This window comes from Triturus cristatus, chromosome 4_2 (genome assembly GCF_964204655.1).
Source record: "Triturus cristatus chromosome 4_2, aTriCri1.1, whole genome shotgun sequence".
NCBI classification, from domain to species: Eukaryota; Metazoa; Chordata; class Amphibia; order Caudata; family Salamandridae; genus Triturus; species Triturus cristatus.
Genome location: NC_140586.1, coordinates 195445902 through 195471527, shown reverse-complemented (window position 1 = coordinate 195471527; position 25626 = coordinate 195445902). Strand labels below are relative to the sequence as shown.

Here is a 25626-nt window from a genome sequence, read left to right as displayed (position 1 = left end):
AGAAGCTAACAACCCGACGACCCGGGCTACAGACCTCAAGGACACAGTCTGCTTGTTCAAAATCAACCTCAACTCTCTCTTGATCGATCTGATCTTCTGATTGGGTAAGAGAAGTTGACACGTGAGGGAGTTGACTAGAAAGCCCAGAAACTCTACAGACTGAGAGGGAATCAACACAGATTTCTGAGGGTTGACCAAGAATCCCAGATTCTGTAGTAGATCTATGGTCCAGGCAAGATGTCGCAATACTAGACGAGGACACTGACCCATGATGAAAATGTTGTCCAGATAAATGATGAGGCGAACGCCTCTGGCACGAAGAAACTCGACCACAGGCCTCAGAAGTTTCGTGAAGCACCAAGGTGCTGACGAGAGGCCGAAAGGAAGGACTTCGTACTCGTACCACATTCCCTGCCATTGGAATTGAAGAAAATGGGCACTGAAAGATAAGCGTCCTTCAGATCTAGGGGGACCATCTAGTCCCCTTCCTGAAGGAGATCGCAAAGAAGATGGATTCCCTCCATCTTGAAGTGACGATATACAACATATCCATTGAACTCCCTGAGATTTAAGACAAGCCTGGATCCACCCCCCTTCTTCTGAACTAGGAAGACGTTGCTGACAAAGCCCTGGGGATGACGAACCGTCCGCACTATGGCCCCTTTCTGAAGCAGAGACTCGATCTTGCTGGAAATGAAAACCTGATCCAGATGGGAAAAAACCATCGGTCGGGGGGGAAGAGTCTGAGAGTGGGAATGAAAAAACTCTATTTTGTAACCCTGCACCGAATCCAGGATACACGCATCCTGCAAAATCTCTTGCCATTTGTTGAGAAAATGCTGGATTCAGCCCCCCAATTGAACCTCTGAAAAAGGAATCAGGCTCACCTGAAGCAGCGGCGTCATGTTGACCACCTTGGTTACCCCCATAGCGTCCTTTTGTGTTGTAGTTGCGGGATCCACGTGTGGGATAGAAGTTGGCGGAAGAATTGGAGTCCTGATACTTCCCACGTTGGGAATTATAGCCTCGCTGGGTGCCTTGTTGGTAACCTCGGCCGAACAACCGCCCCGATGTCGTCCTGCCCGTCCAAAAACCGGACGAAAAGCCCGCTTTAAGGAACCTTGTGCCTTGTCAAGGCCACTGAAGGTTGCGACAAATTTAATCAACTCCTTCAAAAAAGGTTGACCAAAGAGAAGACCCTGAGCCAAAGCGCCCGACTCAGAGGAAGACAACTCCGCCAATTTAGGATCGAGTTTCAATAGAATAGAGCGGCGGCGCTCACTGGACATGGCGCAGTTGGCATTGCCCAAGAGACATATGGCACGTTGAGCCCATCCAATTAAATCATCAGGATTTATTATCTGCCCTGAAGCTTTTGATTTGAAACCCAAATCCAAAATTTTCGTTAGGGGGCCGGTCAAATCGAGCAACTTATCCTGGCAGGACCTCCATGCACGATCTCTACCTTTCTTTGGATCCTTCGTGTATTTCTTTAGATATGTGAACATGGAAGGATCCATTTCCGGAGTATCTGCCACCTTGTCTGCCAGATCTAGATGTGGGCATTCCGAACGCAAACGCTCTTTAACATCCTTATCAAATGGTTGACACAAGTGGGACTGTACATAGTCAGCAACCTCAGTAGAGGAGAGCCATGAGGAAGAGTTAGGGTGGACAATCGCAGTAGGCTCAAAGGTCAGTAAATTAGGATGAGAGGGAGCGTCCACGAACCGCTCTTTGCGTGGTTTCTCAGCTGGGGGAGGAGAAACCTCAGACTCAGACTTTGTACCAGAGGAGGTATTACCATCATCTCTGTGAGGTGAGCTAGAAGAAGTGTCTTTGGACGCAGAACCATAGGAGTGGTCAGAAGCCAAGGTTTTTGCTAGCTTTGCAAAATCCGAAGAGTGTGGGTTTTTAGAACCCTTACTACCAGAAGAAGAACGGGACGTTGAGCCAGGTAACCAGCCCTGCTGCAAGCCATAATTACATAAATGGCGCTTCAAGGGTTCAATAGCCCTGACCATAGCCTTATTAACAGAGTGCTGGACTCCCACATCCAGAGCTTCGACAAGCTCATGCTCCAATGACCAACAGGGTTCCTCCTCAAAATAGTCTGTCTCATCATAAAAATATTCAGACATTGTTGGCACTGATAAGTGCCAAATATACACCCACAGGAGGACATTGGAGAGAATAAGCACTGCCCGTGGTGTAAACAACCCTAAGGGTAATGACAGTGACAAGTCAGGGGGAGTGGCTAACCCCAGGCAAGCCAAGCAACACAGGAATGCAGAAATTTCAAAGTGTGCACTGATATTTAAATGTGGAGGGAGGGCTTGCCTAGCGATGCCACTCTAGGCAGAGCCTATGCCAAATTATACAGCCCAAGCCCTACAGAAGACTTAGACGTCGCTGGGAGGCTGGCAAAGGTCGTGGGTATAGAGCAATGAAAGCGCTGCTCCTGCACTCCAGAAATACCAGTATACGACGTGAGGAAACACCCGGTATGCAAAAATGGCCGCCACCATGCTCGGAACGGCCGAAACCCGAGCCAGAAAGAGGACGCCCCATCAAGAGTCTTATCCAATTGTTCATAGTTTAAATCTCCCGCCAGCTGCGGTTCCTTACACCGTGATCCTGGCGAATGTCCCTCTATTACCAGCGAGGGAGCAAGAAACCTGGATTTCTCTGAAAAATAAAGCTATTCATTGCTTGGGTACTAAAATAGGTCTGTCACAGGAGATGTTCTCTGCATTTAAAATGGTGAGACGAGTCCCGTGGGTGGGAGACAATAAAAAAAAGTTTAAAGGGGACTGCGTTGTTCTTTCTTTGGGATCCCCAGCCTTAGTCCATGAAATTTTCACCAGAACAGCTACAAATAATCTTATGACTGAGGGAATTTACGTTCTTCCTCTGGGATACTTTTACCACCCAAGAACACGTGAAAACCACTCCACCTTATTTGGACCATCCCTATCCCACGGGAACCATTTGTATAACATAGAAGTGTTTAATAGGTTTGGTCCTTTAGTTTCCCTAGAGGAGGTGGATTGACCTATGGCCCCTATTGATAGCCATCATTTACGACTGGACAGGGCTTTTAACATCAACAAGGGGCGAAACTTCCCAGTAATCGCCGAGGAACCTACCAAAGCCATAAGGGACATGCAACTAGGGGCTAGCTCAGATAACACTCTGATTTTTAAGTTTAATAATTCTACCAGCTTAAACACTATAATGGGACATCAAAATCGTACTGTTTCAAATATAATAGGCCCCCTAAAAACGGGTATAAATGATCTTAATAAGGTCAGTGAACTTATTGAAGTAATATCTCCTTTAGACACAGTAAATACGTTCGTTACCGACCCGCAGCTGCAGGGGAAGCAAAGTCAAGAAAATTTCGAGGAGGAATGTGTTCCCCAAAATGATTCTGATAAAGGCTATGTTAAAGTGGTATTTTGGAATATAGCTGGTTTACAATCTAAGGTGGATAACCAAGTTTGGGTAGATTTTATTAACAACTTTGATATTCTGTGTATACAGGAGACTTAGTTACTGGACGCATTGCATATTGATGGTTTTAAAACAGATCATATCTCTGCCCTACGTTCAGTTCATGGGAGGCATAAGGGGGGAATTTCCATCTATATTTCAAATATGTTGAAGGTCCAAAAGATAAAAACATTAAAGTCGACCCCTTATTATCAAATTATTGATATCCTTTTCTCTATGCAAACTGAGATAGTGATTATTAATTTCTACAACAACTTTGACAAGGGTAACTTTGTAGGAATAATAAAAAGCCTTATGGATTTTTCAACTAACCTGGTTGTTTCTAGGGGAAGGGATGTGATCATGATTTGGGGTGGGGATTTTAATACCAGTATCTGCCAAAATCCTGTATGTGGGTTTGGGGATATTGACTCAGGTAATAATGTTCATGCAGCCCACTTCGTCCACTCTGATAGAGGTGAATGTCTTAACGAAATGATGGCTACCTTTGATTTAGGTTTCGCAAATACATTGTGTTCTCCTTCTGTTGAGTTTAGTCCCACATTCATCAGACGGGGATTTAATTCCCCGATAGATTTTATCATTATTCCAATTTGCTATTCTAATTGGTTTGTCCAATTTTGTACTCACACTAGTGGCCTAAGTGACCACCTGCCATTAACTATAAATATTTTACTTCAAACTAAACGCACTCTTTCGGTTTCGGAAAGTCTGGCTCAGAATCAAGATGTTGTACTGGCCCGCCAGAATGGTTTTTCCTTGAAGTGGTGTAGGAAGGACCCTGAAACACTGAATACTAAGATTATAACTAAGGCTTTAATTCCTATCACCGAGTGCCTGCGGGAAGGGTCATCCTATAGGGACATTCTGTATGCTTTTTCCGAAGTAACAGCGGTGATTCAAAATTTGTTGAATCATCCAATAAGGCCTGTACCCAACAAAGACCAGGGGTGGTTTGATACAAACTGTTCCAAGACCTATTCGTTGTTAAAGGCTGCCCTTCATAAACCAGTGAGGGACTATGAGGAAATTAGAGTGTGTAGGAAGGCCTACAATTTGGCAAGAAGTAATCGTAAGAAAGAAAGAAAAAATCTAGCTTGGAATAATTTGTACGAGGCTTTCCTACGCAAAGATTGTATTAATTTTTGGCAGGCGGTCAAAGCACCATTTTTTGCTACAAAAGAGGAGGCTCGAGTTGAGATAGCAATAGATGAGCTCTCCTGGGTAAATTTTTTTCTCTAACGTGTATGGTAATAAGAGCAGTGAGGATATCAACTTATGTCGGAAACCTCTTTTATCTGGATATCCTATTCAGTTTACGCCGATTGATATTCAGTTTTCTCATGATGAAGTGATGATGGCAATAAAAGAGAGCAAAAGTGGTAAAGCTCCAGGTCCCGACGGGATACCGATTGATTTATATAAAAGCACAATAGAGCTATGGTCTCCACTGCTAACCCAAGTTTTAGAAGCCTGCTGTGCTGAGGGGTTCATTAAATCCTGGTCGGAATCTGTGATAATTCCAGTTTTTAAAAAAGGGGACCGAGAAGATCCAGCTTGTTATCGCCCTATCTCCCTCCTAGACTCCTTTTATGAAAATCGCAGGAAGGGTTGTATTAAATAGACTTCAACAGTGGGCCGAGGATAATAACATCTTAAGTAGGGTCCAATATGGGTTTAGGGAAGGGATGGATACTATCGAACAGGTTTTAAACTTTTCGTTGATTCAGGGTAAATATACACAAGCGAAGGCAGGGAACCTATTTGTTGTATTTGTCGATCTTAGTGCCGCATTTGATTGTGTTGATCACAGCAGGTTATGGAGTATTCTAGAGGAACTAAAAGTTGATCCCCCCTTAGTACTATTTTTGAGGCAATTATATCAGGGGGCCTCAGCCAAAGTGAGGTATGGATTAAGGGGTGATTGCACCAAATCATTCCGTGTGGAGAAGGGAGTTAGGCAAAGTTGTGTACTGGCCCCGTTCCTCTTCACTTTATATACCAATGCTTTAGAAGAGGAATTGGTGGCCAGGGTGAACGATTCTCCGATAATAAAGAACCAACAGATTGTCTCCCTTCTCTACGCGGATGATGCAGTGCTAATGGCGAGAACCCAGCTTGGCCTACAGAGGGCCCTGTCAACCTACATTGACTTTATGGACAATAGGGGCCTAAAAATAAATGTTACAAAGACTTTTATGATGTCCTGTGGGAAAGGAAAGAATAAGTGTAGAACTTTAGTAACGAGGGACGGCAGAATCGAATCAACTAAAACATTTTCTTATCTTGGAATTTTATTGGAGGACCGGGGTTCCTGGGGACCAGTCGTTAAGAAAAGAACACTCCTATTTAAAAGGGCAACTGCGGCACTGATGCTTTTCTCAAGGAAAATGGGGTAAAGGCCCCCGGGAATACTACTGAAAATATATCAAGCAAAATGTATTAGTATAGCCACATATGGCGCAGGGATATGGGGTTTCCAAGCCATTGGACCAATCCAAGTGGTTGAAAATTATTTTTTAAGGTTCATTCTTGCCGTTCACCAGAGTTCTTCCATTTTTAATTGTCATAATGAGCTGGGAATCACCCATATTTCCGACTTGATTAAAATCCAACCAATTTTACTTTGGCATAGGATTTGGACCTCTCCTAGTTTAGGTTTGAACCGTGAGATCATAATGGACTTCATGGGATTAGATCAGGCCAAAAAAATCCCTTGGTTAAACTATATAAGTAATTTATCTCACGACTTATGCAGACCTGATTTTTATTCCAACCCAGACACTATGTGCACTTTATCGAGAAAGGAGCTTAAATCCTTATGTTTACAGCACTTTGAGTCCCTTAGATTAATGGTGGAGATAAGTAAATACTCTGATCCAGCATCAACTGAGACTGTCTAGTTATTCCATCCAGCTCTATTTAGTATGCTGTCTACAAGAATTTGACAGATATATATTGACTAGGCTCAGATTTGATTGCTTCCATCGTCTTGTTTCTTTTCCTTCTGTAAATGACTGGTCCAGGAAACTCTGCCCATGTCCTTGTGACAACACTGCTTCTCAATCTACAATGCATGTTGTTTTATTCTGTAAATTTTATGTTAAAGAAAGAGCTAGATGGATTAAGCCTATTTTAAAGCAGGGAGGCTGGCAGCAATGTCGTCCAGCATTTCTCTTTTTAAAATTATTGGACAATGTGTACTGTATTGGAGCTATGACGGGGTTTTGAAGAGTATAATGAGGAAAAGAAAAAGTTTAACCTGTTAATCCCTATGTTGTAAAATTATGTACATTTGGAACAGCTATATTTTATCAAGATATTTTAATGCAATTTTTAAATGACCTGATTTTATTGAATGTGTGCTTTTATGATTTTATTATCTTTTAAAATCGAATAAAGCATTTATTGATTGATTAACTGCGCAATCAAAGCGCGCGTCCTCACTCTCCGTCTCCCGCTCCACTAAGCAGATCACGGGCACAAAGCGCCCGGGACCGGGAGGCAAGAAGCGCTCCCAACGGCGCGTGCCCCAGAAAAAGATCGGCACAGAAAATAAACAGTGTGACAACCGCGGTAAACAAGGAGAAACAAAGCGCAAGTGACCGCGAAGCACACAGCAGACAAAGCGCATGGAGCGCTCACAGCGAAGGAAATAGTCGGCGCGAGCAGCGCGCACAGCACCACAACAATCAAAATACAGGTAAATGTCAATATCAGCGTATAAAGCGATCAGACAGAAGCAGTAAGCACCATGCATGCACAGACAAAAGTAAAAGGGAAAGCTCTTAACTGGCTGCGGAGCAGCAAAGAAAGAGAGGATGTAGTATTCTCTTGTGCTCCTAATATAGGGGTCTACTCTATGGTTGTCATGTGATACCCACTAGGGTTTATGGGTATTGTAGTGTGTATTTTATTTTAACTTTTTCTGATTGGCTGCTGAGAAATTTCAGTAAAGAAAATGAGACGCATAATCGGAGCCTACTGTCCTGACATAGAATTTATTTGGCAGGGCTCACGATGCAGGGTTGCGTTATCCAAACTAATTTTGCAGTGCCCAACATGAAGCATTACTATCTAGCGGCCCTGCTCCAATGGATAACAAGCATTTGCAATGCAATCGGTCTCGCCTTTGGGACCTTATATGTATTTAGCTATGCAGCACATTAGCCTGAGTGCTGAAACATCTATGTTCTTTAACATGGAAAGAAAGTAATCACCAAACTGTGGAACAAATCAGGTATGGAAACACATGGAGAGAAATACTGCCTATCTGCGGCAAATGGTATTGTCCAAAGCTACGTTTTTAATATAAAATCAAGGCCTTTGGTGGTCATATCACTGAAAATACAAGAATTGAAAAAAATATTTTTGTCTAAGGGTGCTCGTGAAAGACAAGTTTCTATGGCCTGGAATCTAGGGAATGCTAAAGTGATTCTAGTATTTTACTGACCTCTCCTTGTCATTTTCTATCAAGAAAGTTAAATAGAGGCAGTTGCCACAAAAATAAAACAAGCATTGACAAAGCCAATAGGTCGCGTACATAGGCAAGCTTTTGCCTTTGGCGATTGGGTGGGAGTGGCGACTGGGGGGCAGAGAGGGAGAAACAGACACGGGGGAGAAGAAACAGGGATGGGAGGGCAGAGGGAGGAGAAACAGAAAAGAGGGTAGGTGGAAGGAAAGAGCAGGCGCTGCCTAGGTTCGACCTACTAGTTTGACATGACTCAGCTGCGGATTTATCAAAAATGTTTTATGTTGGATTGTGGATTTTATGTATTAATTGGAATTATGCATTTTAGAATCAATCATTTTTATTTCGTGGAATACGAAAGCATAGTACACAGCTTCCTTCCTACATCTCAAGGCCGGCAGAGCGATGTTCAAAGTCATCATATTCACAACATGGAACTGCAGTCGCAACAAAGACATGCAGTGATTTCTACTTTAAAAACCGGTCAGCTACAGTAAAGAGAAAACAAAGAAAAAAAACAGACAAACAAACCCCCCACCCCTGTTCCTCCCCCGCCCTCCTCCGCATCAGTTCCATCGTACGATCTCGACCCTGAATACCATGCTTAGCGTGCTTGCGTACGTGTAGAGACCTGCTCAACTCTCTGGGTTCTAAGTGGTTTCTAGTGGTGGAAGTCTGAGAATCTGTAAGTACTTCGGGCATGTCACTTCTCTCATATCTTTGGTCAATAAATGTGAAAAGAGTGCCCACAACTTCTGGAAGTCCTTGCCTTTCCCCTCCACGCTAAGCGATAGACGCTCCATCGCGAGCAGATGCCATAAGCGATGAATCCATGCAAGAGTATCTGGTGTAGTGGGTGTACCCCATAGGGCTAGAATAACTTGACGGGCCGCCAACAGTTAATCTCCTTTCATGCCATATCTTGATGTTTTATATAAGTATGCACTTTTATGGGTGTAAACCATCTAATAAAGTTGAATTCATGGGGGCGTGGCTAAGATGGCATGCGGTATTCAGGCCCCTGATGCCCATCTGCTCCTGCTCTGGCCCCCGCTTCGGGTGGGGCACGCATCTGTTGGCCCTGGTGCCTCCCGTTTTTGAGACTCGGCGATACCGTGTGCTGCGGGCGAGCGTGCCCGGCCCCGGCCTCGCTGCGGCCTAGCGGACATTGCTGGTGTGGCGTTCTTGCAGTGACGGCCGGCGGCGGAGGAGAGTCGGCACTGCAACACCCCTGGGCGCTGCCTGACGGCGCCTGCAGAGTGACGGCGCTATCGCCCTTGTGGAGAGAGAAGTGGCAGCGGCGGCCTGCGGGGGACGTGGATCCTCGCGGTGGCGGCCGCCATTTGCTGACTGGAGGATTTGCTGCCTGGAGATGCTGGTGAGACGTCTCAGGCGGTGAGGGGCTTGCGCGTGGGGGCGCTGTTCTTGGCGGGCCCGGGGATCCGCTCCTCTGTGGAGAGACGCTGCTTCGTGGTTCCGGGGGGGGCCCTCCGGTCCCGGCATTGCTGCGACCCGGCGGCCCCTCGGTTCCCTTTGGTGCTATTGCTGGGCCTGAGACCGTCGGCGGTGTTTGCCTGGGGGGGTCCCCGCGCAGACACGAGAGAAAAGGAGGCCGCCTGCAGGACTTGCTGATTTCTTGGCGGGGCTTCGTGCCCTGTTGGCCACATCGCTCCTGCACGCCCCTGGTGAGTCCGGGCTGCTGGGAGGTTCTGATCGGTCCGCATTTCGGCGGACGGAGGTGTTGACGCTGCTGGGGTGTGCTGGGGAGCTGGTTGGGGCCCAGTACTCTCCCACGTGCCTTCCGTGCTGGCTGTGCCCTTGAGCTGTGGTGCGCTGGGGGCTGCTGGACAGTTCACTGCCTCTACCTGAGTACTGGCAGGTCTGGTTAGCGGCGCGGGGGGCCTGCGTCATTAGCTCCTGGGCCTGCTTTTCGGTCCGCAGTTCGGCGGACGGTGCCCCCTGCCCGAGGCCCTGCGGTGAGAGTCAGGGGGCGGGCCCTGCTCAGTCCGCATTTCGGCGGACGGGGAGTTTGCCACTATTGGGGCGGGCCGGGGTCCTGCCTAGAGCCCTATCATCGGCCACTGGTGGTTGTGATCGGCGTGGTCCTGTGCTGGCGGTGGCCTTGCGTGGCGGAGCGCTGGGCCCCCCTGTCTGTTCCCTGCCATTGGTTCGGTGTGGTGGATCTGTCTGACGGAGTGGAGACCGGAGGCTCTGGCTTCTGGGCCCACTTGTATTGTTTGCACAAAAGAATTCGGTTTAGGAACGACCATCCGGTGTCAACCAATAATCTTCAAAAGCTGGTAGTTCTCAACTATTTCATATGTCGATATTTTAGAAAATATTCCATAATGTAAAATTAATACGGGTGACTTTTTTCCAGTCCCAATGATATCCGGTATGATAGCCAGAAGCAGCAAAGTAGTAAGATGTGTAAAACAAATTTCTCTTGATCCACGTGTTGATGGAAAGTCTCCACCCAACAGAAAAGGTCCTATGACCGTGACACACAGCAACGTCGCCCGGTTATGAAGAAGAGTCGACAACCTAAGTGCTCTATACCCAACTGTCCTTTTGGTGTAAACATGGTCGCATAGTTTGCCTAAAAGTTCTGTAGCAGCCAGTAAGGTTCAAAAAGGCCCCTACCTGCTTCTGGGTAGTGGGAACCTTCCAGTCCAGCACTGCCTGTGCTTTTGCCTCCAGGTATTGAATCTTCCGATTACCCACCTGATGCCCGAGATAATAGAGGACTTACCAACTTGGCACTTGGTTGCCTTGATGGTCAGTTTGGTTGCATCCTCACCTGCACCTGCTGGCAGCGCCATCCAGGTAAGTCACATAGAACTGTTCCAAGTCTGACAACATATGGTAAACCAGGTGCTGAAAAGTGGCGGGAGCATTTTTTGATTTAAAAGACATACCCTTAAATTTGTACAGGCTCTCTGGGGTTGAAAATGCTGTCTTCTCCTTGTCACCAGGAGCGAAGGCAATCTGCCAGTAGCCACAGATCAGATCAAAAGTACTAAGGTAATTTGCTGTGCCCAATTTATCCACCAGCTCATCAGCTTGCGGGATAGGATGGGCATCCGTTTTGGTCACAGTATTTAAGCCATGATAGTCCACATAGAAGCGCTGACCCTTGCTAAGCCACCAACACCACTGAGCTGGCTTAGGAACTACGGAGGTCCTAATAACACCCCGGTCCAGCATCTTGGCCTCTTCAGTCTTGATGCACTCTTGGACCCTGTCTGACATCCTGTATGTCTTTCTGTTAACAGGCAGGGTGTCCCATGTGTCTGTGTTATGGACACAGACAAGCGTTAGCCCTGGGGTACGCGAGAAGAGATGGGAAAATCTTCCCTACACCTCTTTACGTTCTTCTTGCTGTTCAGGTTTCAGTTCAGAGGAGAGCTTAACTCCTACAACTGAACCATCTTTCTCATCACCTTACGATAAGTTAGGGAGTGACTCACTTCCAATCTCTACTTCTTGAGCCATTGCTAGTATGGAACTGTGTAATCCCTGTGGAGACACGGCTTCAGCCAAATAACACGAACAGCCCCTGGGGCTCCTGAGTCAAGACAATAGTTGACATTAATAGTCTTCCTGACAGCTTTGTAGGGGCCACACCACTTGTCCTCCAGAACCCTGGGACAGATGAACTTCAGAACCCAAACTTCCTGGCCCACCTGATACCCAGTTATCATAGCCTTCTGGTCATACCATTCCTTCATCAATTCAAATCAAATATTTCCATTGTTTTAGTCTTAATCAGAGATCCATAATATAAAATTACAATAAGTACAGATGATAAAAGTATTCATAAATTTGACATCTTAAAACCGTGGTAGAAAAGCTTTAAAAAATGTAAACAAATTATAGCATACAAATTCATTTGGTGGGACTCTCAATCAGATAATTAGTTCTAAAAATATTACATTTAATACATATTGGTTTTATAAAACAGCTACAGGCTTCAACCATGAGTTTATTTGGCAAATGAATAAAACATCTGCCATATCTTGAACACCTCCTCATCACAAGAGACTGATTTATCAAATGTTCCTCCCCAGTTTTTGGTTAAGGCTTTTGATGGTAGAGTCCTTGACCGCAGCATCAAGATGGGGGGGTGGGTGGGTGGGGGGGGGGGGGGTTATTTTTCATGGAAAACTTCAAAAGTACTGGTGACCAAAACTGAGTTTAATGGAGCATTGAAAAATCTCTAAAGCAGTCTCCAAATTTTCTTAGAAGTGTTTTTCCCTAAACTACCCTTAAATGTTTCCTGACTTAAAAGCGCTCCCAGTGAGCCTTCAGGAGCGCGACGCAGGTTATAGGCCCATCTAATAAGATTTGCCAAGGCTCTTGAATATGCACGGACTATTGCGAATTCTAGTCATAGCACTTGAACAGGGATAGCTTGTCCTGCGGAAGTAATCTTACGCAGTAATTTCCCTTCACTAAGATTTAAAATACCCCACCTTTTTATGGGAATGTGCTCTAACGCATACATTAAGATAGGGGTAATCTTAATGCAAATAAATTTAAGGAGGGCAGAAAAGTAAAGACTCCCTGAAGATAGATAGAATCTTTTTATTGCACTAAGGTGGGCTACAGCTTTTAATTCAATACGTTGGAAGTGAGGAGCAGTTCCAAGTGACTGAGAAAATACTCTCCCCAGGTAGGTATATGTTGATACTACCTCAACCTGGTTTCCTCCAAACTGCCAGGCGAAGCGTCTGGCATTGCTCCTTCCTCTAAATGGTGATATTTCTGTTTTTCATATATTAACTTTTAAAAAGTTGTTTTCTGAATATCTAGAAAGAGCTTCCATGTTACGCTGAAGACCAATTGTAGCCAGGTCGAAAAAGACCACGTCATAAGCGTACATTAGTAAATGGATTATTTTGGATGCTATTTTTGGTGGAAAATTATTTACCTCCAGAAAGTAATCAGGCAAGTCACTAAGGAATAATGAGAACAGAAGGGGAGCAAGGAGGTATCCCTGCTTAAGACCATTCTGAGTAGGAATATCCTGTGTGAGTCCTGTGTCTCCTTCCATCTGGACTCTACACCATGTTGATGTGTGGAGGGCTACTATTAGCCTCAGCAAGGTTGCAGGAACTCTTGCTGCAGCAGTTCTTGTGTAGTGTAGTTCCTATATCCATGATAGACTCTGCACATTGGAATAATATACACTATAGATTTGACATAGGACTGAGGTCAGTATGTCTCTATCGGGTACATTAAACTTAATTACTTGTGTGTGCCAGCTAACTCAGAGGTCACTAGAAACTTCTCGAATACACAAGAAGGGATTAGTTTCTGACAACCGTATAAACATGACAACTTTGTTTCCCTTAGAGTCGGAACAATCTCAGAACCGTGGAAACAATAGGTAAGTTTCACTCAGTCAATCGTGCATGCTTTGTTTCTAAAGAGTTGCACAGAAATAGAGAGACAGGTGTTTCAATAAAAAGGGTTTATTGAACAGTCTTCTTTCTCATGCAAGAGATATGAACTGCTACAATCGTAAGCTAGGCTGCGAAGTACAATATGTACAGAGTTAGCAGTAAGATCAAATAATACTGCAATAGCATGGTTTGTAGCTATGACATATATTAATTAAAATACATACATAAATAACACAGGCTAAAATGTGAATACTCATCTGATGCTTCTAAATAGTTCTACCCCAGTGTACCTAACCTAAGTGTAGTACGAGGTAAGAAGTAGGTGCTGTTTTCTAAAGTATAGCTAACTATAGCTATAGTTTTAGTTTTACCAAGAGTTGCCAAAAGTTTCTCTAAGTTCTAGTCTGCTCCATACCTTAGAATGTGCGAGGTTGGAATCTCTTTTCCGGGACTCGATATCTAACACCCCGCAAGGGGAGTCAGAAACACTGGAGCTGGATTCTCTGCGAAGAGGATGACAGCGTCTGGTCAGTGCGTCAGGCTGGAACTCAATTTCTTTCCGAATTTGCCGTGGCAAACCGCAAGTAGGCAGTCGAGCTGGATCGTGCCGGAACCATGGTTTGCCAGGTCAAGTGCAGGTATATTTATACCTTGAAGGTGTTTAGGAATGCCTGTATTGACGTAAAAGTCGGGCATCGGAACGTCATGAATGAACCCCTAAGGAATAGATGTTCATGCATACTAAATGAGTTCTTATAGAAATCAATATCCAAGCAAGGGAAATTCCTAAAGGCTTAAGAGTCTGGTTTTCCAAGAACTCGTTGTGACATGGATGGACGGATGTAGGAGACCATGCCTGTATTTGGTTAGCCTGGACAATGCCTAAATAAGGGCTGGATTTCCTATGCCTAAATAAGGGAAATATGGATTGTACCCCACTCCAGTTTCGTATGAACGAAAAAAAATGTAATCATAGGAAAAAGTTCCAAAGTCAATCCCTTGTCTGAAAAGAACGAAGGCCAAATTCAGAGTCTCTTCAGAACACTGCGTGCCTGAATCAAAAGTCAGTGGGCCTGGAGAAAACATGAAATCTTCTAATCCTGTAGACAAAAAGTCGTCTACTGTTTAGAAGATTAACTCCTCATAGATGTGAGCTATCGCCTTGAGCATTGGTCGCATCAGCAATGTACGAATCGAATGTTACCTGCGTGCCTGTTGTTTCCTCTCGTACCTCAGCAGTAGCAATTTGCGTTTGTGAGATCTCAGTGAATGCCGTCATCAGGATTGGTAGCCGCTGGGGACAACACAGAGCATGGGCCGTTACTGGGTACAGCAAGGTATCGATATCCGTAGGATGGGAGTGTTAGACAGATGACTAGCACGCATTCTTCACCGCATTGCAGGCAGCGAAGAACAGGTAAGATGCAATCTTGCCAGATTGTCTGAATGACAGAAACCATGTGGTATTTAATTCTCGTAGACCAGGAAACCCAAAATTTGGACAATGCGCTCACAACACTTCATCTCCAATAGAGCTCTCTCTATGGTGCCTGGAGTGACGCTGGTGATGAGGCTTGCCATATCGTAGCAGTAGGAGCAAAAATAGGATCCCTGCAACGAGTGCCAAAAGGAGCGGCAGTCCGCCAAACACAGAGTGCACGAAGTTTGGAAAAATTCCGAGGTTTGTTTGAAAAGGTGCTAACAGTCCTGCACACATGTTCTTAAATACATGTACAATACCGCTCGTATTAGACATGTTTAAGATACGACCTAACATTTCTGAGAAATGTACAGGGCAGTTTGTATACAAAAGGGTATGTATCTCCGCAGAAGTCCTTGCGACTTGGAGGTCATAGGTTTCTCTGGCCGAGATGAGTGGCACTGCTTTTTGTAAAAGAATGGCTTTCATTCTGCTCTGAGTATCAATTCGTATAGAAGAGATGTTCAGTGAAGGCCACAAAGGCGACTCCCTGGCTGTGTCTATTTGTGGAAACAAGACTTGCATACAAGACTTGCATACAGCAAGTGACCCTGGATGTAACCGTAACTAGATATGGAATACCAGGCAACATGCCAAAGCAGCTGTGATTATTCAACATAATGTAACTCTGTCGGAGGGAGGGTCGGAAACAGAAGCGAGGAAGCCATATGGAATCTATATTGTGAGGTTTATTAAGGTTGGGTAGCAAAGTAACGATAGGATGGAGGTAAAAAGGGAAAACAAAGTCTTTTGAATCAGCACAGCAAAGTAGGAATTGGGCGGTCGTCGTGACAGGTTCCAGTAGAAGTTGTAGTCCGTTAAAGCCTGGGGGTCTGCTTTACTCTGGTGGTTGGTCGGGTCCCGAAGTCTCGACGTGCACTCGAAACAGAAACAAAAGATGGCGGTCAATGAATGTGTACACGGTGATTCTATTGCCTCCACCACACCGAGTGAGGGTTTACAGGAAGTACTGAGGTGACACCCAGAAATAACGATGGCTGATTTGAATCTCAGCTTGGGTAACGGGTTGATGGCGAAAAATTAAGGTGAAGGTGCCTAAGAAACAAACCAGGTTTTTGGGCGTGTGGTGGGGTTTTTCTGTGAAGGGGTTCAGGGAGCGGGATAATAGTCCCTTAATATACCCTTTTCCCAACCCTCCCTCTGCCCAAATTATATACCGCTCTCCGCCGCAACCCTCTTGGGTTGCGGCCGCTCTTCAGCCTCCTCCGAGATCCACCAATCCTCCGACCACTCTTCTGGGTTCTCCGGGTCTCCGTCCCCTCCGTCACCACCTCGGTTCTGCACTCGGGTTTCAGGATTCTCTTCTGCGTCTTCCTCCAAATCGCTAGCGCTTCCTCCGTTCTCCCGCGTTCTCCGATCAGCAGCTGACGACCTTGATGGGCTCCCGTCTTCCCTTTTCCTGTGGAACGTCCGTCTTTCCCGATTGGATATCCTGAATTTCCGCTCCGCCCCTCCAGGGGTGGACGGCTTCCGGGTTACCCCCGCCAATCTGTGTTTTGGAGGAAAAGCCCTTAGTTACTGGGGAAGTCCGATCAATGTTCTCGCAGTCCTCATCCTGATGTAAACGGTAAGGCACCCAGGGATCTTGTACAACAGTCAACTCATTAGCAGGGAGGGTATGTGCGGGGGCTTCCTCACAAACTCCCATTAGAAAGCTGGCCAAAAATTGGATTAATCACAGCCGCCAGTGAACCTTGTAGGTGACAGGATAAGTTTGTAGTGGAACCATCACACGCCCCGTGTAAGTTAATACCCTGACATAGGAGAGAACCGCTCAGTGTGTGTTCACAGTTTTCACCGCTAAGAAACACTTCCCGTTCCCCACTCCAACATCTATGTGTGTAAGGTAATTCCCAGGGTGTCTTGATTTATCCTTTACCCAACATTTCATATTTGCCAACTGGTATATGTTTTAGGCAATACTGAAAATGGAAAGTTGTAACAGACAGAGTTATTTTACCATGTATGATCCACTCAGTAGCTGGTTTATCTGCCACCGTGAATGGTAATTTTTCCAGTTTTTCAATACTCAGCATAGTGTAGTCTGCACCCCTTTGTGCCAGTCTGATCTGTATATCAGTGAGATTGAATTCTGAAAACAGTGACATAATGTTGATTAAACGCCAAGGCACATAGCCTGTACGCAAGTTTTGTAACGTCCAGCCTAATAGCATGATAGAACGTAGTTGTGACTGACCATGTTGCAACATGACCAAGTCCTGTTCCATGATGTCTATGACAGAAGTCACAATGCTGTCCAATGAATATATTCTGGACGATAGAGTCGTTAACCCATTGTCTACTACAGAGAGAGTTTTCTCTAAATTAATACGATCAATTTCTCGTATTCGTTCTGCAGTCTCTGCTTGGGTAACCTTCCATGCTTCATTATAAGCAGTGTAGATACCGGTGTATATGAAACGTTTTTGACGCGGTTTTCTTGGTCCTAGCAAGAATTCCCTAAGGTGTGCGCCTTCTTGAAGTAAAGTTAAGTGTTGGTTTACATCCCTCAGTGTAGCTTTCTGTAGCCAGTCAAGGCAGAGTTTCCCTACACTGTATGTTGTTACTACCCCTGGATGCTGTCTTTGAACATAGCGTGGGTCTGGCATATTTATCAATACCTGTGTTTAATTCAGGAATTGATCTTTACAGTTATTCGTGTCTGTGGGCCAGAGCAACCATTTTTTCCATTCTGGATCTGATCTGTTGTGATGCAAAATATTATGTACGTAGACCTCCCCCCGTGTAGTGCTATTGCTTGCAGGTATTGGTATGGTCGGTGTGTTCATGTCTTTGATCCTGGCTAATCCAAGGCAAGACGTTTGCTGGACAGTGTCATTCAAAAACATAATTTGCTCAGGGATGATACAGGCTCTAAATAAAGCTTCTACCCCCTGTACTTGCCAATCTTTTGTACCCCAGACAGTCTGTGTCTCAATGTTGTCTTTCCAAAATTCGAAACCTTGTCTAGACAGTTGGGCAATAAAGGCTAAAGAATAAATCTTTTTTGTATTGGTTAACATATTTTTTGTTCCTGTCTTGTTCACATTTTTAAAGTAAAACGTGGCCGTATTAGACAAATTGTAGCCTGGAAAATATGGAAACATCATTGCAAAAGTTTTTGAGCTACCCTTTGGAGGTGTAGGACAATGTTTCGATTGGTTATACTTAAATACATTTCTGGGCGCTGCAGATTTATGCAAGAAATGATGACCATAGTGGTTATAACAAAACATTTGTTCATAGTCCGATGAACCCTCTAAATATTCATGATTTGTGAATACAGTAGACATCTCTAGATCAGACATCATGTTATTAACAGTCTTGAAGTCCCAATCATCAGAAAAGGTACTAGAGGTAATAAAGTCACTTAATGAAATCTTAAATAAATGTGGAATCTTCAAAAGCTCAGATGGGCCAAAAAATGTCATATTGAGTTTGGTCCCAAACTATACCATCATGTATAGGAACGGCTGTGATATTCACTGCTGACAAGTCTCTTGCTTCACGATGGGATGATCTGTGTGGCTAGAGAAGTAAGTTCACTTAGAAGAATATTCCCAAAACAATCCATAGTTCAATTCATGGTGAAACCAGATAAGTCTTTTTCAGGAGTTGAAAAAAGTCTGTTGCTTGTTCTTTGAAAGTGCTTTGTGCTGGCGTCGTTACAGGTTCGCTGGGATCCTCAGAAAAGTATCAAAGTTAATGAAATAGCCAGAGGCAGTTCTGTCAATGTTTGGAATTACATCAGGATTCGTTGAATTCGCTGGAACCAGTTGATCACTTGTTACTTCGTTGTAGACATGTGTATCAGGACAAACTGTTATTTGGGTTTCAAGAGGGACAAGTTCCATAGCTGTGTTGCTTAGTCCTTTATTTCTCACTGCAGAATCTTCAAAGGTGATGAGTCTCTCAGGTTGAACCTCTTGCATTGTAGCTAGAGGAGTGCGTCTGCTACATTGGCGGAGTCCACTTGGCCTTCTGCTTAGTATCGGCCACACAGTGTGGTTTCATCAGGTCGATGGACACCAATCTTTTCTCCTTTTAACCAGCAAGGGGCGGCAGTAGTACTGTTCTTGATCCGTGGATTGCTAGGACAGGTATTGGTTGTCTGTAAGAAGGCCCAAATTCCTTCTTGTCCGCGATCTTTTTTCTGACTAGATCACCAAGCTTTGGGATCCAGACAGGCCTTGCTGGGACGGCTGGTTTTTCCCCAGTGATGGTTGGCTTCAGGAGCACGTTGCTATGTTTTGTTCTCAGTTCATTTAAGTCCTGTAAAACAGCCAAACGATCTTTGATATAAAATTTCTTATTTTCCATCACTGTGCCTCACATATCAAGGTCGGTTACCAACATCCTAGTTCCAAATAGAACTTCATACGGAGTGATTCCCCCTAGAGAACTTCTTGGCAAGTTATTAAGTGCCCGCTGGACCCCATAAAGGTGTTTGACCCACCCATCACCCAAACCTAATACCCTAGCTGTTATAGACTGATTTATGTCCCGGTTCTTTCTTTCCACAACAAAATTTCCCTCAGGATGGAATGGAGAAGGATACCGCAATGCTACACCCAAACTGGCCGTGGCTTCTTTGTAAGCTCGAGAGCTAAACGCAGGACCCTGGTCAGAATGTAGTGTGCCAATTGTGTATGTGCCGATAAAGACTCGCAAATCTTTTATAACCGTTTGAGCGTCAGCCGAGCGCTGAGGCCTCATCCATAGGAACCTAGAACAAGAATCCACTGCGACCATGATCTATTTACAGTTACCATCCCTTTGTAAGGGACCGCAGTGGTCCAGGTAAACACAAGCTAATGGTTTATCTGAAATTAACGGGCGTTTGCGCAGGACGTTTCACAGTAGAAACTTTCATCTTCTGGCATATTTCACATTCAAAACATAATTCCTGGTCGGTTTCCTAATGCCTGGCCACCAGTATCTCTGTTTTAATAACGACACTGTGGCGGAAACACCTGCATGGGCAGAGGCTATCCCTTCATGTGCTGCTAGGATTAGTCCTAATCTGTGTTCCATGTTTGCTATTACCCTATCCTCCACTCCAGGGATTCGAGCAAACAGAACATTGTTCGCATCAATTCTATATGAGTGGAATTTTTTTTAGGTAACACTGCACCGCTGCCTTTGTTTGAAGCTTTGACAGCCAGCATTATTTCACTGTCTATTTTCGTTTTTGAACGAGTGATTGCAGCTACGGAAGCAGTTTGCACAGCCCCTTTTGCGGCTTCATCAGCCAATGAATTCCCTTCAACGTGAACGCCATCACGTTGATGACTCAGCGTGTGTATCACGTGAGTGTTTTGTAGTCCGTTTCGCAACTGAACTACCTGTTCCCAAAGCATCTTATGCTTGATTGTGTGCCACCTTTTGCATCCTTGAAACCATTTTGAAGCCAATTTAGTAAATATTCATTGTAAGATTGAACACAGTAAAAAGAAAGGAACACTATGAGTGTGGGGAATTCGCGATCTGTGTTTTCAAGTGCCATCTTGAATGCTTGTAGTTCAGCTCGCTGAGCTGTACAATCTCCTAGTGATTGCGTTTTTGTGACCATTGGTCTGAATTTGCCATCGCGCATATGTCCTTTAACGATCGCGCAGGCTGCACTGTAAGCTTGTTTACTCCTCGTTGCGGGTTGTGCAGATCCGTCAGTGTAAATTATGAATTCGAACTGATCAAGAGGGAGAATTTCAATAGGCAGAGGCCATTCATGTTCGTATTGCAAGAATGCTTGTGTTTTCAAATGAGGATCAAAAACATATTCAACATCAGTTGCAGCAAGAGAATTAACCTATTGTATCCATCTCGGATGTAAAGCTTTTGCATTCGGAATGCTCGCTTTAGTAACTGCCTCTAAGGCTGGTACAGGAGTCACGACCATTATTCGTTTCCCCTGTGCTAGGCCTCTTTCTTTTGCTACAGCGGTTTGAACTGCTGTCAGAATCTTTTCTGTAGAAGTGAATTTAATATCTGTTTGTGTATACAAGTGTGATTTGTATGCAATGGGTACTTTTTCACCTTCGTTAAACGTTAAGTAGGTGAAGCCGCATTGACCTGGAATGATTCGGATCACTAAGTTGCGTACGTTTATGCTTGTTTGCAAGTGTTTAGTTGCTAACATGTCTGTTTGAAGTGAACGCATAATTTCTGTGTGTCCTTGTGTCCACGTTGTGACTTTGAAATCAGGTTTGATTAATTCGTAGATAGGTTTAACACGCTCTGCATAGTTTACAATGTATGTTCTTCCAAAATTCAGGAAACCTAGAATCGACTAAATTCTTCAGCGTTTTTGGAGGTTGGAGCAGCGCACACATGTCTAAAAAGTTGGCTGCCAGGCTTTTGCCTTCACTTGAAAGTTCATATCCTAGGAAAAGGGCGTTGAGATGGGCAATTCTGGACTTTTTAAAGTCGAATTTGTAACCCTCAGAGGCGAAGCCCAATATAATGGTGTTCACCCTGTTCAAGTGTCTGTCAGATATATATCATCGACATATGACAATGCCTCGTCATCATAAATTTGTAGTAACTCTGTTACTCTTGCTGAGAATAACCCCGGGCTGTTCTTGAATCCCTGTGGTAGTCGACAAAATTGATGCTTAGTTCCCATTATTGAGAAAGTGGTCAAATATCTACTTTCAGGTGCAATATTTTGACAAAAGAAACCATTTGAAATGTCTAATGTGGTTTTGTACTTTTTACGCACAATGTTATATATTAATGCTGTACTGTGTGCATTTTGCACTGCAAATGTTTTACAACAAGAGTTTAGGTGTCTAATCCAAAACTAGACGATCTGTATTGTCTGGTTTGGAAACAGGAAACACAGGATTGTTCATTGATGAGGTGCATGTTTCAATCACTGTAGGAGAGTAGGGTCTGCTTTCTATGTTCACCCCCACTTTTTGCTTTTGCTTTACTGGTTTTCGACTTAGATGTGGCTGTGGGCCTGCTAATCAGACCCACAGCCCTGCTGTTCTCTCTCTAAATTGATACTATGTACTTTAGGTGCATAACCCATTTGGATAGGATCACCTTATTGGCCCCGGTACAGTGTACCTTAGGTACCCAGGGCATAGGTGTATCCTAGGCCTACCAGGGGCTGCAGCATGTATTATGCCACCCCTGGCCTGGCCTTCCATTATGACACAACTGGCTGATCACTCAGCTGGGGCAAGGTCGTGTAATCACTCCTTGCTTAGGTGTAGTATTCCTATACCTATCTTATATATAGACACATGTGTACCTATCAGCCACTCCTATGGCAGGCCTTAACAATCCTGGAGGCAGAGTGCTTGGTAACATGTGAGATGGTGCTCTAGCATGAGCTGAGCCTGTCTGCAGCTTTCGGAACCATGTCCTTATAGCTGTTCTATGATATAGCCTACCATATACTCTTAAAGTGCCTTATAATCTTAAACGGTTATGGTAACTATGGTTTGGCTTTATCAAAACATGTCGTGTAAGGGGTCTAACACTTTGGAATAATACCCCCATCCCATTTCTGGTGATGAGGATATTATCCCTCCCTTCTAGAGGGAGAAGACATGCTGTAACCTACTTACCCGGTTAAAGTTAACCAGAGCCCCAGCATCTCAAAATGGATGCTGCTGCCACGACACAAGTCTGACCTCCTGCTGCTGGGAGTGATCCCGGCAAGGGAGGCTTGGACAATAGGTTTCCTGCCTTGGGAGGTGCGAGCACCACCCCAGACAGGCCTTAGTGTATTGGGGCAGGGAGGGATGAATGAAACGAGACACTGCCTGGGGCACACAAGGTGTCCCATGCATAGTCCAGTTCAAACCGGTACTGGGGAACACCAGCCCCAGTCCTGGCGCGAAACTGGACAAAGGGAAGGGGGTGTAACCACCCCCCTCCCAGGTCCCACTCATAAGGCGTGACCTAGCAGGCAACCCAGCCCCTCAGATTAGTATAAGAGTGGTAGCTGGGCCCCAGGAGATTAGATTATCCTGAACCTGCAACTTGAACAGAAACTCTGGACCTTCGACATTCGACGAAAGAAGAAGACTGAAGAATCTCCCTTGTGGCCAAGGAGTGGCTACCCTGTGCAAACAGGCACCATCAAGAGACTACCCTTTGCTTTGCTGAAGTTCTACGAGGGACCGACTGCAGAGCCCGACCAGAGCCTTGACTTCCAGACTTCTCCGGCCCTGATCCACATCCACAGCCGAGCTGAGATCCGTGGAGGCGACGAGAGACGTGGGACCGGCTACCTGGGAAAAGTGGCGAGTATCTTCCAGCGCAGCTTCTGAGGTACCCTCGAAGTTGTGCACCGGGGATTGAGAAGCCCCAACCCCAAGCACCATCTGCACCGAAGATCAGCCCCCCACACTCCACGAGTCCTGCGTGGGGCCCTTCTGCATTTTCCTGCTTGCCGCGTCTGTCCGGTTGCTTGCCTGTTGGCTAGCGGCCTTTGTGACGGCACACCTTGAAATCTTCACTGCTGGTTTGGCTCCTCCAGACTGGCTCCCGCTTCTTTGCAAAAGAGAAGCACCCCAGACCTTCCTGGTCTGCACCAGAAGCAAGTCCTCCGTTCTTCGTGGGTTCCGCTTGCCCAGGCTTGGTGAGTCCTAGTTCGACTTCGACGCCGCCGACAGCAAGAGCCTTCGTGGGACAGCTCGCCTCCTGGTCCTGGTCGTCCTCGACGTCTCCAGGTACCCGTGGCTGCAGTGACAAGCTTCACCCTTCACCTGCAATCTTCACGACATCGCCTGGTTCCTTCCTGGTTCCACGTGGTCACTGGCTAGTGACCTTGACTCTGTCCCTTCTGCTTGCAGGTACCCTTCCTTCTTGATCCCGGCCTTGGGATCCACCGGACACTCTGCACTGACTGCCTGTCAGCAACTTTCCTTCAGGCATCCATAGAAGTCCACGACGAAACCCGACGCAAGTTCACACCTATGCACCCGCAGCCCGTGGGCTAGGTAACTTGGGTAATTCGGTGCTCACAAGGGTAGTGACTATCCTAGGGCCTAGTTTCCGAGTCTCGACTCTCTAGTTGCTTCAGAAGTGTCCTAAAACTGCTTATTTCAGAACTGTACTATTTCTATCGATTATACGCATTACGCGTGAGTGTTTCCACTCTGCACCTGAATCCCGTGGGCCTCCCACTTCCTAACTGTTGGTAGTGTAGTGTAGCCCCAGTGATTCCCTAGGCCTATCCTATTTCCGTGACAGTGGTCCTTATACCACTTCTTTAGTATATGGTTTGCGTGGCCCCTAGGGCCTAACTGTATTACTTACCTGTGTGACTTAATGTATGCTTGAAGACGACTGTGTTGTACTTACCTCTAATCTCATAAAGAGTGCTGAGGGTTTGACTAGAATAAATACACTTTATTTTAAATATATATCTGTTGTGGTGTCCTTTCATTTGGTATTCAAGGGATTATATATGGTATCACAGCTGGCTTCACATGCCATTCAGAGTTTAGCCTAAGACTGCTCTTGTCCATGCTACCACTAAGATAGCTGGTCTATAAGGTTTACTTTACAACCAATCACCATAAGGGTTGTTTGGACTGACATAAGGTGTACACTAGAACTAGTGACATCATACATCAGGCCAACTTCTCACAATCACCCCCTGGTATTCAAGTTGATCTAAGATCTCCCTGACCTGTTTTTTAGCTTCTTGCTTAACTGGGTACTGCCTTTGTGCAGTTGGTTGGTTTTTTAACTGGATTTTGTGGTGAGGTGAGCCTTCATCCCATCCTACATGATTCTTGTATAATGCTGGGGCCTGGGCCACTGCACATTTCCTGGCATAAGTATATTTTAAATGTATTGGAACATGGTTAGAGAAGGCTGGCATAATGATGTCTTCGCCATGTGGGCACTCCCTGACATATTCTGGTGGCCAGTCTTGTTCTGCTAGAAGTATATCATAACCCCTTGAAAGATGCTCCCAAAAGAGTGCTTTCAATTTTCTTGGTATGTCTCCCTCCATCTGGAGTGTTATTTCATATAACCTATGCGGAGAACCAACCCTGGTGTCTGCAGTTTCAACTTGAATGTTCTCATTCATGTCCTCTGTCTCCAGAAGCCCCTTCAGGTTCTGGCGAGCTACTGTAACTTCTGCTGCACTGTCCAACATTGCCTGAGCCCATTCTCCGTTCTTTAGTTGCTTTCTCAGAATCCTCTGCATGTCTGAGCTTCAGACCTGCTAACTTCTTCTTGGAGAATTGAGGTTTTGGTTTGTTTTTCTGAACGTGTTGATCGTCTTTGGACTTCACGCGTTCTTCTTTGTTCTCTGACCGTCCTCTTCTTTTGGATGTCTGTGATGACATCTGAAAGGTACGAGAGGAACGTGTACCAGTATCTTGATATCTGTTAGGTTTTCTCAAATTATCCCTATTCCTGAGGTTGTACCTCCTTTCAGAGGGCTCCTTTTGAGGAGACCTACATCGGGATTGAGAACGCTTCTCTTTGGAATGCTGTTTGCTATTTTCCCACTTCTTTTTATAAGAGGTATGAGTATTTTTAGAATAGAACTTATCAGGACTTTCAGACAGTTGTGGTGTAACTGGTTTCCCCCCCAAACTGTCTCTGCCTAATTCTTCATAGGATTGTTAATTATTCTGGCTAGTTCTTGTGGTTGTTCTGTTACATCAAATTCCCTTAATTTCTGGCGGATTGCCACTGATGCTGCTTCTCCTTTAATATTGGATATTATTATTGTTGAGTCCAGGTCA

The 25626-nt window shown here is 45.1% G+C and overlaps 1 protein-coding gene across 3 annotated transcripts in view; it reads left to right on the top strand.

Annotated features, from left to right (window-relative positions):
• LOC146833370 (suppressor of cytokine signaling 1-like) overlaps positions 1-25626 on the top strand; it is a 432757-nt gene that overhangs the window by 8111 nt on the left and 399020 nt on the right. The window contains exon 2 of one of the 3 annotated variants that reach the window (XM_085601151.1): positions 6987-7219. The exons of 1 other annotated variant lie outside the window; for it this stretch is intronic. The gene's annotated coding sequence lies outside the window, so the exon portion shown is untranslated. The remainder of the gene's footprint in view (positions 1-6986; positions 7220-25626) is intronic. One more of the 3 variants, XM_085601150.1, reaches the window with a different exon arrangement.